Here is a 14,182-nt window from a genome sequence, read left to right as displayed (position 1 = left end):
GTTACAACTATTCCCCTGAATCCATCATGATAATCAATATAGTCTATCAGCAGTGTCGGTCTACATCACCATCGTCCAACTCCCAAACCTCGAGTCAAAACAATCACCATTTATCCGTAACCACCACCGTGCACTCATACCACCTTCAACCATAACCCAAACCAAACCTTTAACCTAAACCACTGGAGAGTCTGTCAGACAACTGCGTGACCGCCTTCTTGTTCATGGATTCACAAAGATGAGGCTACGATCCTTTAAGACCATAAAAATAATTATCAGAAAGGGAAAAAAGTTGTAGTCTGTCAGACAACTGCGTGGCCACCCCAGCAAGACAAGCCAAGCTGAGAACGATCCGGCTAAGGTAAACCCAGACAAATAATCACCATGGTATTAAATTGCAACCGCATCATAATGGTTTTGAAGGTCGCGACACAATATTAACGTAACGTAACCACCCGCGACAGTCGCAACATAACGTCCTCAACTACTATTTTATAGTATGATAATCACGCTCTGATCACACAGCCTCAGTTCATCAATCAGACTTAGAATCCTGTCTCCTTAGAACTCAAGGATACAGAGGCACGAGCCTATAGAACAGATCCTGTTCAAGTAAGGTCGTAACCTTCGTGTGCCTGATCCTAACTTAAATACCGTTTAGCTTTGTCTTTCCCTCGCGATGTGGGGTGTTGTACAGGTTATGACAAACCAGTCGGTGTTTTAACCTGCACGTGTCTTCCATAATCTCTGGGTGCCCAACGATTGTGTATAATGTTTTAGCCTTCAATTTGACTTACAAAAGAAATGATTTTCTCTATTAAGATAACAAAAGAGTATATTTGGGGCAAAATATTCTTCAATCAACTCATTGGAAGACAGTCAATGATGATGGCAATTCTCTGTGTTGTTATATTATGGTTAGGTGATTGGACCCTCGTATATGTTTACTCAACGACAGCCACTGTTCCATCAAGTTAATAATCAAACACCTTATTTGTTTTTGGTTACTCTATAGTCAAGAGAGAGAAAATCCGGGAGCCAAAAAAATTTCATTTTTTTTCTACTTTGCATGGTGGTTTTTATATGGCTTAATATCTAAATACGTGCCTAAATTATATCATTTTTTGAATAGGTGCTTATAGTATTTTTTGACTCATATATGTGTCTAACGTTAAAAACGTGACCACTTTAGGTGTTCGGACCGTAACTGTCGTTAGTTTTCTCCGTTCAGTGACACATGTCACAATCTCATCATTTTTAAATTGTTTTAGAAACATATTAAAATATTATTATATTTATAAAAAACCTTAATTTCTTTTAAATTATAAAAACGCCTCAAAATCCCCAAATCCTAAAACTAATATGTCACCGCCGCCGCTGCCCTTTTCGACCATGACCACCACCGTCGACGTAGTCCCTACCATCATCCTAGTTACACGCCATCATAGTTGTCGCCAATTGACCGTCGAAATCGTGTGAGATCGTGATTTTCATCCTAGGCTTTGTGTGGTATAAAATGTGGATTCATCGTCGGTCAATCGTGATTTCATAGGGGTTTTGGTCGCCGAGGGGAGGTGAGGTCTGGTGGATATTCGTTGACGGCAAAGGACTACAGTCGACGTGGTTTAGGGATTGAAATGAATGTTTTTAAAGTTTTGGGGTTATTTTGAAATTTATGTGTTTTCTCTTTATATATATATAATTTTATTTTTAAAATTATATATTTTTAAATTATCATATTGTGACACAATGCGATTGACGGCCCGGACACCTAAAGTGATAACGTTTGTAACGTTAGGTATCTGGATGGGCCAAAAAATACTGTAGGCACCAATTTAGAAAAAATGTATAATTTTTGCACTTAATTGAGTATTAAGCCTTTTTTTTATATTGATATTTAATGTTAGTGTTAGACTTAGGATGATGATGATGATTATTTATTAACATGTTAAATAGATTTGATTGTCAGTGAATTATATGTTAGATGTGTCAGTCAATGATCACATCAAGATGTTGTAAATGTTTGGAGGATACGAACCTCTCAAGACTTTGAGAAATTCCGAAGGTCTACAAGCTTGGGAAGAGTATTAAGACATGGATTTTGGAGAAGATACGGTGAGGTACAACACTTATTCTCCCGTAATCGAGATAATGATATATATTTAGGTATTATTTTGAAAGAAAAACAATTAAGGAACTAAAACATAAATAGAAGTAATAAGGTACCAAATAAATTATTTACCATAATATTTGTATGTAAAATTCTCAAAATCATAAAATAACAACGACAAAAAATCTCATCATAATGATCTATTTAATTCTCAGATTTCACTTGCATTGAATTAATGATTCCAGCAAGTGATGAAAACAGAAAGGTACGGGGAGTGTTTTGTAAAAATAAGAAAGGAACATATGATCCCAAATGTCAATTGTGGTATCACATTCGTACATGTTCTTTCTTGCTATGTGCTCGACTTAAGAATCAACTGCTTCATTTTCATGATTCTCTATGCACTGATTTCTGCTTGAATTTGTTCCAGGGTTTTCCCCTTTGTTTCAGGAACCCACTGTGACCGCAGATAATATACCCACCGCATATATTACAGCATAAAGCATGAAGGTACCTGTGCAAGCCATGAAATCGCAGATAAAATTCAAAAGTACTGCCTAACTGCAGGGTAATTTAAAGATCAAAAGAAGAAAGCTTTGTTTCCATTTCACCAGCTAACTCCTTTAATGTTTGTTGGGAATTTCTGCAACCAAGCTCGAGTTTGAATATTAGATACGGGTCGTACTCCGACACTCATGTTCGGATATGTGTTGGACATGAGTATCGGATTACCGATAGTACTCCGATACTTCAAGAAAATGAAATAAGTAGGGTCAGAGCTACCTGCCTCAGACATGACAACCCAAGGAACTGCACCCATTCCAGATGAAAAAGAACTTATGTATATCTGATCCAAAATAAGATTTGTGTCAGACAAAGCAAACTTTGTAAATGAACAAATTGAATGGATATTGTAGATGCTCGTTTTGTCCGAACTTATAATAAATCGTTTGCAACCCGTACCCAAACCATTTGGAAGCCCAAATCAATCCAAAAACAACAGTATTATCATTCCAGCTGCTAGTCCACGTGGAGCCCTGTAAAACAAAGACAGTTATAAGGGGTTAATAAGTGTTATCAGGGGGACGATTCAAATGACAGTTTTGGGAAGGGAAAACTGAGAAGGGGGACAATAAGAACATAAAAAGAAATCAGTTTACAGGGAGATAGGCATCTATCGTCGAGAGGGAGGAACCAGAGAGACTATTTTTTTTGAAAATCAAGGAAAGCACAAAAAAACCGGCTCCATTCGTCTCTTTTGTTTTGACACAATAGAGCAACAAAAAAGAACAGTACGTTCGAAAGAAAAAATGATAAAAACAGTGAAGTTCTTTCTCCTGCATTTGAATCAAGTATTGTAAAAACAGGGGCTTCTTTCCCCATTTTCGTAAGGAAGCAATTGTAATAGAGGGGAACGGAATAGAAACAATGGTAGAGCATTGAACCTTATGATTGTACAGAAACAGAGGATACAAGGCTTTCTTCATTTTTCCAGAAATACAGGTAATATAACATAATAATATTTGAAGGTTTTATCTTCATTTCTGTATATTTTTTCTAGTAGCCATAATTGCATTGCGAAAAGAAAATGAAGAAAGCAGGATAAGAGTCATCTTACCTTAGTTATTTGAGTCTATCGCCGGAGTAGATGTTGGGGTTCAACCTCCTCGTCGACCTTAAAATTTAGGGATCGTTTACATGTGGTGTAAGTGGAAAAGTAAAAAAACTGTAGGAAAAGTGAGATATTTTACCTCACCGTTGATTCCTTGTCGTAGGTTGCCGGTGAAGTGTGAGTCAAAGTGTCTAGAGGTAAGCGATGGTGGTTTGGTTTCGAGAGGCATAGAGATTGTTTTTTTTGGTCTTCTTGCAGTCGATCTAGCGAGCTTTAGTTTCGGGTTCATGATCTAGAGAGAGAACCAAGGAACTTGGGTTGGTTTAGGGCTTTACCCGGTGCTTGAATGGTGGTCGTTTGGTGTGTAGAAAACTTTGCCGAGAGATGGAGAGTGGAGAGAAAGGGAGGGAGTTAAGTGTTGTGTACATGTTCCACGTGAATGGGGTTTAGTTTTAGGTTTAATTTAGTTTAGGTTTAATATTTATATTAAATATTTTGGGCTTTCTGTGTGAGATTTAGTTTAGGTTTAGTATAGTTAGATTATATATTAAATGTTTAGGGTTAATTTGTTTAAGGTCCTTGAAAGTTCACCATGTATTTATGCTTTAGTCACTGTTATCATGCTTTTTATTCTATTTCAGCTTTTAGGTGCCCTGATTAAGTAATTTCACCTTTTTTATATATTGGTTATCTATGTAGGCTTTTATTTGGAAATAATTAAGCTTTAGTCCTCCCAGATTCGAATGAATGTGCATTTAGGTCATTGAATTATTTTTGATTTTATAGATTTGATTTTACGTATATTTTAATTTAGTCATTTTTTAATATATATATATATATATATATATATATATATATATATTTAAATTTATAGTTTAGCATGTTATAACTTTTTTTTTATTTAGGTCACATCTATACATTATACGTTAATATGCATGGTTTATAATTTTTAATTTTAAAATGTATGTATATAATTTTTATATGTCACGTTGTATGATATTTTTAATTTTGTTTAATTAATTTTGGCATGACATCCACTTTTTGCATAATTTGCATAATAGCCTCACGTGCATAACTCTACCTATTACATAATTGGACTAAGGGTAATACCCTTTTTAATTTAAAATTGTCTTGAATGGCCTGTCTTAACTGATTAGAGGGTCGTTATGACCATTTTAAATTAAAAGTGTATCCCGAAAGTGAAACAAAAAAATTGATTCGTCACCTAAAATTTGGGAACAAAAGAAAAGGAAATGTTCGTTTATTTAAATTTATCGAGAAAATGTTGTTATAGCTTTTAAGATCTGGTCTCGATATTTGTAAATAATCGTATATTCTTTATCTTTCTAAAACGACTTGATAATTTTAATTTAATTTATTTGAGTGCTTTTGAATGTTTTTTTTCTTTCTTTGTTACGGGATCAAAAGCCAAATTAAGTTTGAATATGTAAAGTTCATTGCAAAGACGTTAATTAATCGACTAGGTACCGATTTAGGGCGCTGTGGGGGTGCTAATCCTTCCCCGCACGTAACCGACTCCCGAAATCGGATTTTGGTAACGCAGACCTTAATTTGTTGTTTTAATTAAAATTAATTTTTATTTAAAATAACAAACATTTTTTGGGTGCCCAATCACACCCTAATCAAATATTGGTGGCGACTCTTTGAACCGTATTTTTTCGATCGTAAAGGAAATCCAAAAAATTTTGAAATGAGAGGTTTTTAAATCACATTTTTTTAAATTAAAAATCAATTGAAAGAGGTTAATTAAAAATTAATGTGGTTTTTAAAAATCTCACATTTTTCACCTTCAAGAAAAAAATCGTTTCGACAGCTTGGCGACTCCACTGGGGACTTTTTTTTAGAGAGTCAGGCTGATAGTCGATTAATTAATTGTCTTTGCAATTGGAAATTATAAATTTGTTTTAATTTGGTTTTTAATCGCTTTGTTTTTAATAAGTTTTGTTTGTATTTTGATTTCTTTAATTTAATTCGATTGACAATTAAATAGTTGTATTGATCTGTTTGCTAATGATTTCAGAATAATTGTGTGTTTTGGGAATTGATTTTGAGTGTTTTTATTGATTGTTTTTTCGCTTTTCCTCACACACTGCACAGCTGCATTATCATAACATGAGCTAAAACCCCGCTCCGTCCTAATTAAGTAGGAGTGAGAGACTATGCCCTCGTGTGGTTTTCACCTCCGCATGGGATAGTGGATCGCTCCTGGAGCTCACGCCTTATGGTCCTCGTGATGGTAATCACCTCCGCATGGACATAAGGAGGTGTGTTCCCTCGAAATTGAACTCGATCCCCTAAAGCCTGTGATGGGCCAGGATTGAGGGTTTGGCAGCCCAAGGGGGCACCGGCAAGGACAATTCGAGAACCTATTACTTTAGAACCGAACCCAACATATAGTGAACATAGAGCCCGAACTTAGGTCGAGCCTAACCCGAACCTTAAGAGTCCCGTGAGAAGGGTACACAAGGAAAAGCTTTTTGAGTCATTTATTTTCACTTTTCGAATAAATGCATGCGAATTAGAAATCATGCGGTTAGGTTTATTTGTCAAGCAAGCATGTGAATTAGATATTATGCGGTTAGGGTTTTAATGTTCAAACAAAGGATGGGGGTAGATATCATATTGGGTAGGATCTACTAAAACATGATTGGGTAGCCAACATGTAAGGGTAGGTTTTATTTAATGATTATGATATTTATTATCTTGTTGTTGATATTATGTGTACTAACCCATTTTTTTCTATGTCTATTTTATTTTTGATTTATTGCATTCGCATCTTCATGTCATCACAAGGTGTTAATTCGCAAGTGATTGACTAATAAGAAGGCTGGTCATACTGAAACAAGAAATTCTTAACCATGTAGTCAAAATTAGGAGGTTCAAAGATATTCAGATGATCTATAAAGAAGGACATCCGATGAATGAAGAAATCTGAAGCTGATTGAAGACTTTCTTTAAAAGAGTGAAGGCCAAGATATTCTCAGAAGATAAATACAATTATACCAAGGACAAGAAGACCCTTCACAAAGACATGAAGATCACTTCGTATTGAAAGTAAAAATGAAGACCTCAAGATTCAATTTAAAGACATCTAGTGTCATTAAAGGTGATAAAGTACGTCGACAACTTTGGGCGCAATATTAGATTCCATGAAGAGTACAACTTAAGGAAATAAAGAAATGAAGAATCACATTTATATTTTGACTACATGGTGTACTGAATTCTTGTTGTCTAAATGAAGGTTGTTCTATGGTGGTCACTTTTGGAATTAAAACCTTGTGCATTTGCATTCTTATTAGCATTAATTTATTTATTTCGTTATTGTTGCTTTTTGTCATTTTGTTATCTCATTTGTACTAACTTGTTTCTATGTTGTTTTTTCTCTTTGTCCGCATTGCATGATCATGACATATTCAAAAGGTGTTGATTTGTGAGTGGTCATCATAGTAAAAGGTTTTCATGATGGACAAGGGGTTTCGTGATCAAACAGACTATAACACAGTCAAGAAATGGCATCTTGAGAAAGCTTCGAAAATAGTGGAGAGTTGCGCACATAAAGATCATATGTCTGACAAAGAGCACAATGAGATAAGAGAGATAAAAGAGAAAATGTCCAAGATGATGGATAGAATAGATGTTTTGTCCAAAGGAAGAGAGACTTCTACCAAAGAAAAGAAAGAACTCAATGAAAACAATCTCGAGGTGTCAGATACGCAAGGGACTACTTTAGAACCTGCTGATTCTAGCCAAAATGAGAAACCACGCACAATCATTATTCGTATCAACAAGTTGTTTGGAAATGCCAAGGAAATAGTGGCAACTATAGAAGTTTAGAAGGATGAAAAGAAGACATGCATTCCAAACTCGTTGGTGTTTGATAGTCTATTCCCAACATCAGGGGAAATAAAACTGGAAACTCCAATTCAACCCAAGTTGAGAGGTGGATCTCGTTGTGATTCCATCCCAATATCATATAAGGAATTGTATGATGAACTGTTAGAAGCCCGAGAAGTGGCACCGCATTATGTGAAACCTTTGCAATCTCCATATCCAAGTTGGTATGACGTCCACGTTCATTGTGAATATCATGCTGGGATTCAAGGACATTCTATTAAGAATTGTTCCACCTTCAAACGTCGAGTCCAACTTCTTCTAGATCATGGAGTATTGGAGTTTGAATTGAAAAGACAACCCAGTTTGAAAACAAATTATCCTGTTGAGTTTGAACCAAAAGTGACCAAGGGTAAGAGTATCAGTGAGGACATCCATGAAGAAAATTGTTTGCCAAAATACGAAGCTCTGATTCGTTATTTAAGAAGTGAAAATAATAAATTGAGCAGAGAGATGGAAGCCATACGAGATGATTTTCGAATGATCAGTCAAACTTTTAAAATTGTTGGTATAGGAAATGTCTCAGAGAAGTGGATAATAGGGGTCACTAAACTTAAAAATGATGTTGAATAGTTGGGAAAGAATTGCAAGATGCACGAAGGTCAAGTTGAGAAGTTTTCTCATGATTTACAAATTGCAAAAAAAAAGACGCAATATAGTTGTTGATAATTTGGGAAGATATCAGACCGAGAATCAGATGTTGAATAAGTCCATTGCCAATATGGAAATTTCATATCAACGCCATAAGCGGGAGAATGACACTGAACTTGAAGCCATTAGAGCCAAGAACGAGAAGTTGATGAAGATTGTGGATGATTGCAGTGATCTTATACAAGAGCTTCATAACCACAATGACTTTCTTACAAGGAAGATTCAACAGCAGTGTTTACAGCTCCGAGAATCGGCACTCAAGATAGAGAAAAGAGACAATGTCATGAAAGAAACTATGACACAAGCAATCGATGTGGCTCACAAATGGGTTGATTTAGCTGGCTTTGCAAGAGAATTAAAGCAGATTGACAACTCGACCCCCGAGCATGAGTGGAAATTAAATTGGCTTTTGAAGGAGATAGAAAAGTTCAGAGTGAAAGCTGTCCATTATATGTAAAGTTTGTTTGATGTATCGAGACCTTTGTGTTCAATGAAAGTTGTTTTAAGATGGTCACTCTGGAATGACACCTTTTGTATTTGCATTTGGCATTTGCATTTGCATTACATGTATTTATTTAAGCATTTTACATGCATTAATTATAAAAACACAGAAATAATTTAGGGAAGGTTATGTGACAGTAATAACAAGATCATCCATTCATACTACTTTCTCATCGTCATGAATAAGCAAATGGAAACAATGGAGAAATCTCATAAGGGATCACAAGATCAGTTGCAAGAGCAGTTAGTCGGGTCACAACAAGATACAGGGAATCAAGCATCGGGTTCTTTGCAAGGCGTATCGAATCAAATGATCTAGGTACTGGTACCACAGGCTGCTAGTAAAGAGAAAATAGATGATAAAGGAAATCAATCTCATCAGACTGGTACATCAAGAGTGATAATTTGCCCTGGAGCGTCTAACTCAGACCTAGGGATGAGCCTCGTCAATTTTGAGCAATTTGAAGACAAATTCAGGTGGTTGAATGAAGCCATTGAAGATATGAAGATTGTTAATGCCCCTCACAAGGAGTTAGAAGCTAGAGAACTTAGTTTGGTCCCTGATTTGGTCATCCCACATGAATTTAGGGTGCCTAATTTTGAGAAATGTGATGGCACTAGTTGTCCCATAATTCATCTAAAGATGTTTTTAGAAAGATGGAAGGGTACCTAAATAATGACAATATGTTGATTCATTACTTCCATGATAGTCTTGCTGGGCCAGCTATAGTATGGTATAACCGTTTGAACAAAGAACAGATCAAGACATGGGTCAACCTAGCTGATGCTTTTCTGGGACAATATCAATATGTTAAAGGCTTAGCCCCAAAACGTCATGACCTTCAAAGGATAAGAATGAAAGCTACTGAGAGCTTTAAAGAATATGCCCTAAGATGGAGAGGAGTGGCAGCACAAGTTCAACCTCCTTTGTTAGAAGAAGAAATATCATATATGTTTCACGATTCTCTTCCAGCTCCTTTCTTTGAGTTAATGTTGGGAAAGTCGACGAATAACTTCAAGGATCTTAAAACAACTGGAGAGTTAATTGAGGATGCAATCGGCAAAGGAAACTTGAAAGACACTTCTAAAAACCCAACCGATCAAAAGGAACAAGCTGGTGAGGTGAATGAATGTCACGTCCAGAACTCTCAAAGTCGTAAAAGAAAAGGGGTAGCGGGTTACTCGAGGCGTCCAAAGAAAGTCCCAAGATCGAAAAATGCTTTGAAAGTGTTCCAAACTCCTATCTCAGATCTGTATCCCCATTTTATTGAAGGCCAATACCTCACACCGAGGCAAGTGCAACCAGACCCTTCTGCTCATAGCTATGATCAAGATAATGTATGTGATTTCCACTTGGGGGCATTGGGACATTCTACGGGAAACTGTAGGCCGCTGTTAAAGGAGATATAGATGCTTGTGGCAAATGGGATGTTAACAGAGGAGTTGGTGGAATAGTGGATGACGAGCTTGAGTGGGGCATCAAAGAACAATATATAACATCCGTTTGAGTTAAGTACCATGACATTAGATGGGTAATGGGGCATCCTAATTAGGAAGAGATCATTTCATTCATTATGGAGCTTTATTTCATTTACAACATCATGTTTGAACTTGTTTTTCATCATTTCTCAGTTTTTTTTATAATGATGTTTAAATAAATTCATGTTACTTTGAGGATGGTGAGCATTGAATCGAATTTGCAACTTGAAATTCTTTGAATACCTACTGAATTAAAAACTCTGTAAATGATTAGAGTTATAAATCTTTGACAAGATGACAAGGTTGAAACCTGATAAAACAAAGACCTTTACTTTATCTCCAGAAGATACAATCGAACACCATACCCTTCTATTGCAGGGACCGATATAGCCTTCTTCTATCATAAGGAGATGAACAATAGGTTTGGTATTCAGGTATGTATAGGAGCGGACAACATGGGGCATCTTTTGTGTATGATGTTACAAAATCGACTAGATTACACTTATGTTGATGACGTTCAATGATGATTATGATCCTTACAGATGGAATAGTCGAGTAGGTGAATCTAGTTTAGGTCAGTTGCTTGGAAATTGAACTCTAACGATGAGATTTTCTGACTTTCAACAACACCTAGACTATGACAGGTTCTTCTTGACAAGATTAAGAAATTGGACCCGTATACCCAAATTATAATATTATATGTATACAATAAAGCTTGAGTTGTCCCTCTAGAGCAATTGGTTAAACGCCCTGGCTTTATGGACATAATTTAGCTAGCCTAATAAAGGTGATGATATTATATATATACAATAAAGCTGAGCTATTCCGCTAAAGAAATTGGTTATAGAGGAAACTCAAAAGCTCTGGCTTTATGAATAAATTATATTCAAACCATGACCTTGATCGGGTACCTGGCAATTTGGTGTATGCTCCACTGTGATTGTCAAGTTAAAGACTTTATGATGAGATGAACCCTTCAGCTAGCCCGATAGAGGCAAATTACAATAAAGCTGATTTCAGCTAGCCAGATAATGGCAAATTAAATCAATTTTATGAATAAGGAGTTTCGGTAAAGATGGACTAAGGGAGTTAAGGAACACCTGTTATAGTCAATATCACACGAGCACTCAGGAATTTCATTTTTAGACCGATATTTCTACACTGCCTTTGTTAGAGGAGTCTACGAGGCTTGAACAAATGGAAGATTTCAGAGAACTGAAATAAAAGTGTTCTATAAAGTCTAGTAATTGATTATGCAAGTTGCTTCATTTTGTCTGTATCCGATTAAAATACCAAGCCAGAAGGAGGGGTATGTTGTGATGTTCGCAAGGACCGAGAAAGAAATGTAAGTTTGTTGGCCGAAACCTTAAAAAATAGGAAGCCAACCTCAAGCCAACCCATCAATTCTGACACTTGTCAAAGAGTTATAACTCTGAAAAATTAAATAGTTATTGATTCTTTTGATATTCTTTGAACTCATGTTTATGATTTGATTTGATTGTAAGCCTGAATTAAGGGGCAATATTTTATAAAATTCTTTCATTCTTTGATCCCTATAATAAGAGAAAAGGGAAAAACATTTTCAAGCATGACAGTTTCAAGTGTGAAAGGTCCTTGAAGCTTGTGAGACTCATTATGCCTCTATTGGAGAAAAGGAATAAGCAATGCCAGAACATGAAGCATTCCACGATCTTGAAGTAGATGGTCCAAGAGAACAGAATGGATGAAGAATGAAACTTATAAAATTTCCTTGTGACGTTGTCAATTACCCATCAAGAAGAAGATGATCTCATTATTCAAAAGGGGCACATATTACAACTTGTATAAAATGCAAGACATTTTGTTAGAAAAATTAGGCACTTCTTAAGTGTTTATGACAATGTGAAGAGACGCCTTCAAACTACTTGACAACACTACTATGTAGTGACACGAGAATGAGAACATTCAAGTTATGATATGTTGGCCACAAAAAGATATTGAGAATGAGCCTCACAACTTGAAGTGTCTGGGACAGACCGTGAATTTGAGCAGAGCTTACCTTGTAAAGCAAACCAACCAAGCATCAATCAATGGCAGAGTCCAGAGAGAACAACTCAGAAAGAATAATTGAGCCAATGACGGAAATGGGGCAACACAGTGGTATTTCTGATCATAGCAAGAAGTTGAGAGAGAAAGCGATTTCTCCGAAATGAAGATAGAAAACGAAGACAACAAGAAGATAGAAGAAAATCAGAAAGCTCTTCAGAAATACAATTTGAAAATTATGAGATGTTGCACAGGTATCTAAAGTAAACCCCGGAGAGGAATGATCAAGTATAAGAAGATTGAGTTCGTCACTTTGAAGTCAAATAAAGATAGAATCGACATTTATGCATTCATGAGAACATTATTTGCATAAAAGAAAAAGCATTACACTAATACATTTAATTACATTCGTGTTTCATGCATAAACACATGGTTTTGATAGATCCTTCAGTGAAAAGAGAAGATGCAGGATGTTAAAATCCCGACAATTGAAAGGTAGAAGTTAAACATCAAATACAGGGAATTATGTTTAGAGAAACAGAACCTGAGGAATGCAGGGATCAATCCACAGAGAAAACATTGCTTTGAAGCGGGGCACGTGGATCGACCATTAAGTCGTTTTATGAAGTGAAATGAGAAAGATTTATCATTAAAATATGAAATTTGAGATTTTGAAAAATAAGAAAGGTTTCTTACCTAGTAAACAATCTAAGTCCTTTGGGCCATCAGTAAGGCTTTCGAGCATGATGATTAAGTCTTTCAGGTAATTTGTAAGCCTTCATCGAAGAGTAGTGAAGCAAACCCATCAGTAAGTCTTTCGAGCATGATGATGAAGTCCTTCGGGCCATCAGTAAGTCTTTCGAGCATGATGATTAAATCCTTCGGGTAATTTGTAAGCCTTCACCGAAGAATAGTGAAGCAAATCCATCAGTAAGTGCCATCAGTAAGTCTTTCGAGCATGATGATTAAATCCTTCGGGTAATTTGTAAGCCTTCACCGAAGAGTAGTGAAGAAAATCTATCAGTAAGTCTTTCGAGCATGATGATGAAGTCCTTCGGGTCATCAGTAAGTCTTTCGAGCATGATGATTAAATCATTCAGGCCATAAGTAAGTCTTTCGAGCATGATGATTAAATCATTCAGGTCATTTTTGAGTCTTTCGAGCAAGATAATAAATCTTTCGGGTTATCCATAAGTCCTTCGGGTAGGATGTTTTCACACCAAGGTGATAAGTCATTCGGGCTATTTTAAACCTTCTCGGAAGAGCGTTGGAACAAGCCATCAGATCATCAGATGTGGGAGGAAATTGAAGGTTCTCGAGTACAAAGAAAATGATCAATTGATTAAAAAGAAATGCGCACGATGAGTCATTAACCAATTCAAGGTCCCAGGAAGAGATAGGTTCAGATGGTAGTCGAGTCCAAGAAGATTCTTATATCTAGTTATTGCGAGACAAGCTCCCACAAGAGAAATGGATTCTCAAAGATTCTCTTAAATTCTAATTTTTTCGAGTATAATGTTTTTCAAATCTTCAAGCATACATTAATGAGTTGCAACTTTTGATTTTCAGGTTTAACCTTCGAAGTTGAGCCTTCATGAAAGAATAATGAAGCAGAATCACACCATAAGATTGTTCAAGTTCTACTCCCTGAAACAAGAGGGAGCGAACCCGTAGACAGAAGATTATTCGAGTTCTACTCCCTGAAGCAAGAGGGAGCGAACCCGTAGGCAGAAGATTGTTCGAGTTCTACTCCCTGAAGCAAGAGGGAGCGAACTCGTTGGTCGAAGATTGTTCAAGTTCTACTCCCTGAAGCAATAGGGAGCAAACCCTTTTTTTTAGAATACTGTTCGAGTTCCTTAATCCCTGAACAAGAGGGAGTGGACCCATCATTT

The 14,182-nt window shown here is 36.2% G+C and overlaps 2 pseudogenes; both read right to left on the bottom strand.

Moving 5' to 3' along the window:
• Positions 1-296: 296 nt before the first annotated feature.
• LOC120189190 lies at positions 297-622 on the bottom strand (annotated as a pseudogene).
• A 1,824-nt stretch (positions 623-2,446) lies between these two features.
• LOC120189174 overlaps positions 2,447-14,182 on the bottom strand; it is an 18,770-nt pseudogene continuing 7,034 nt past the window's right edge.

Source organism: Hibiscus syriacus, unplaced genomic scaffold (genome assembly GCF_006381635.1).
Source record: "Hibiscus syriacus cultivar Baekdansim isolate YM2019G1 unplaced genomic scaffold, ASM638163v2 tig00116951_pilon, whole genome shotgun sequence".
Taxonomy (NCBI): domain Eukaryota; kingdom Viridiplantae; phylum Streptophyta; class Magnoliopsida; order Malvales; family Malvaceae; genus Hibiscus; species Hibiscus syriacus.
This window is presented reverse-complemented; position numbering and strand designations above follow the sequence as displayed.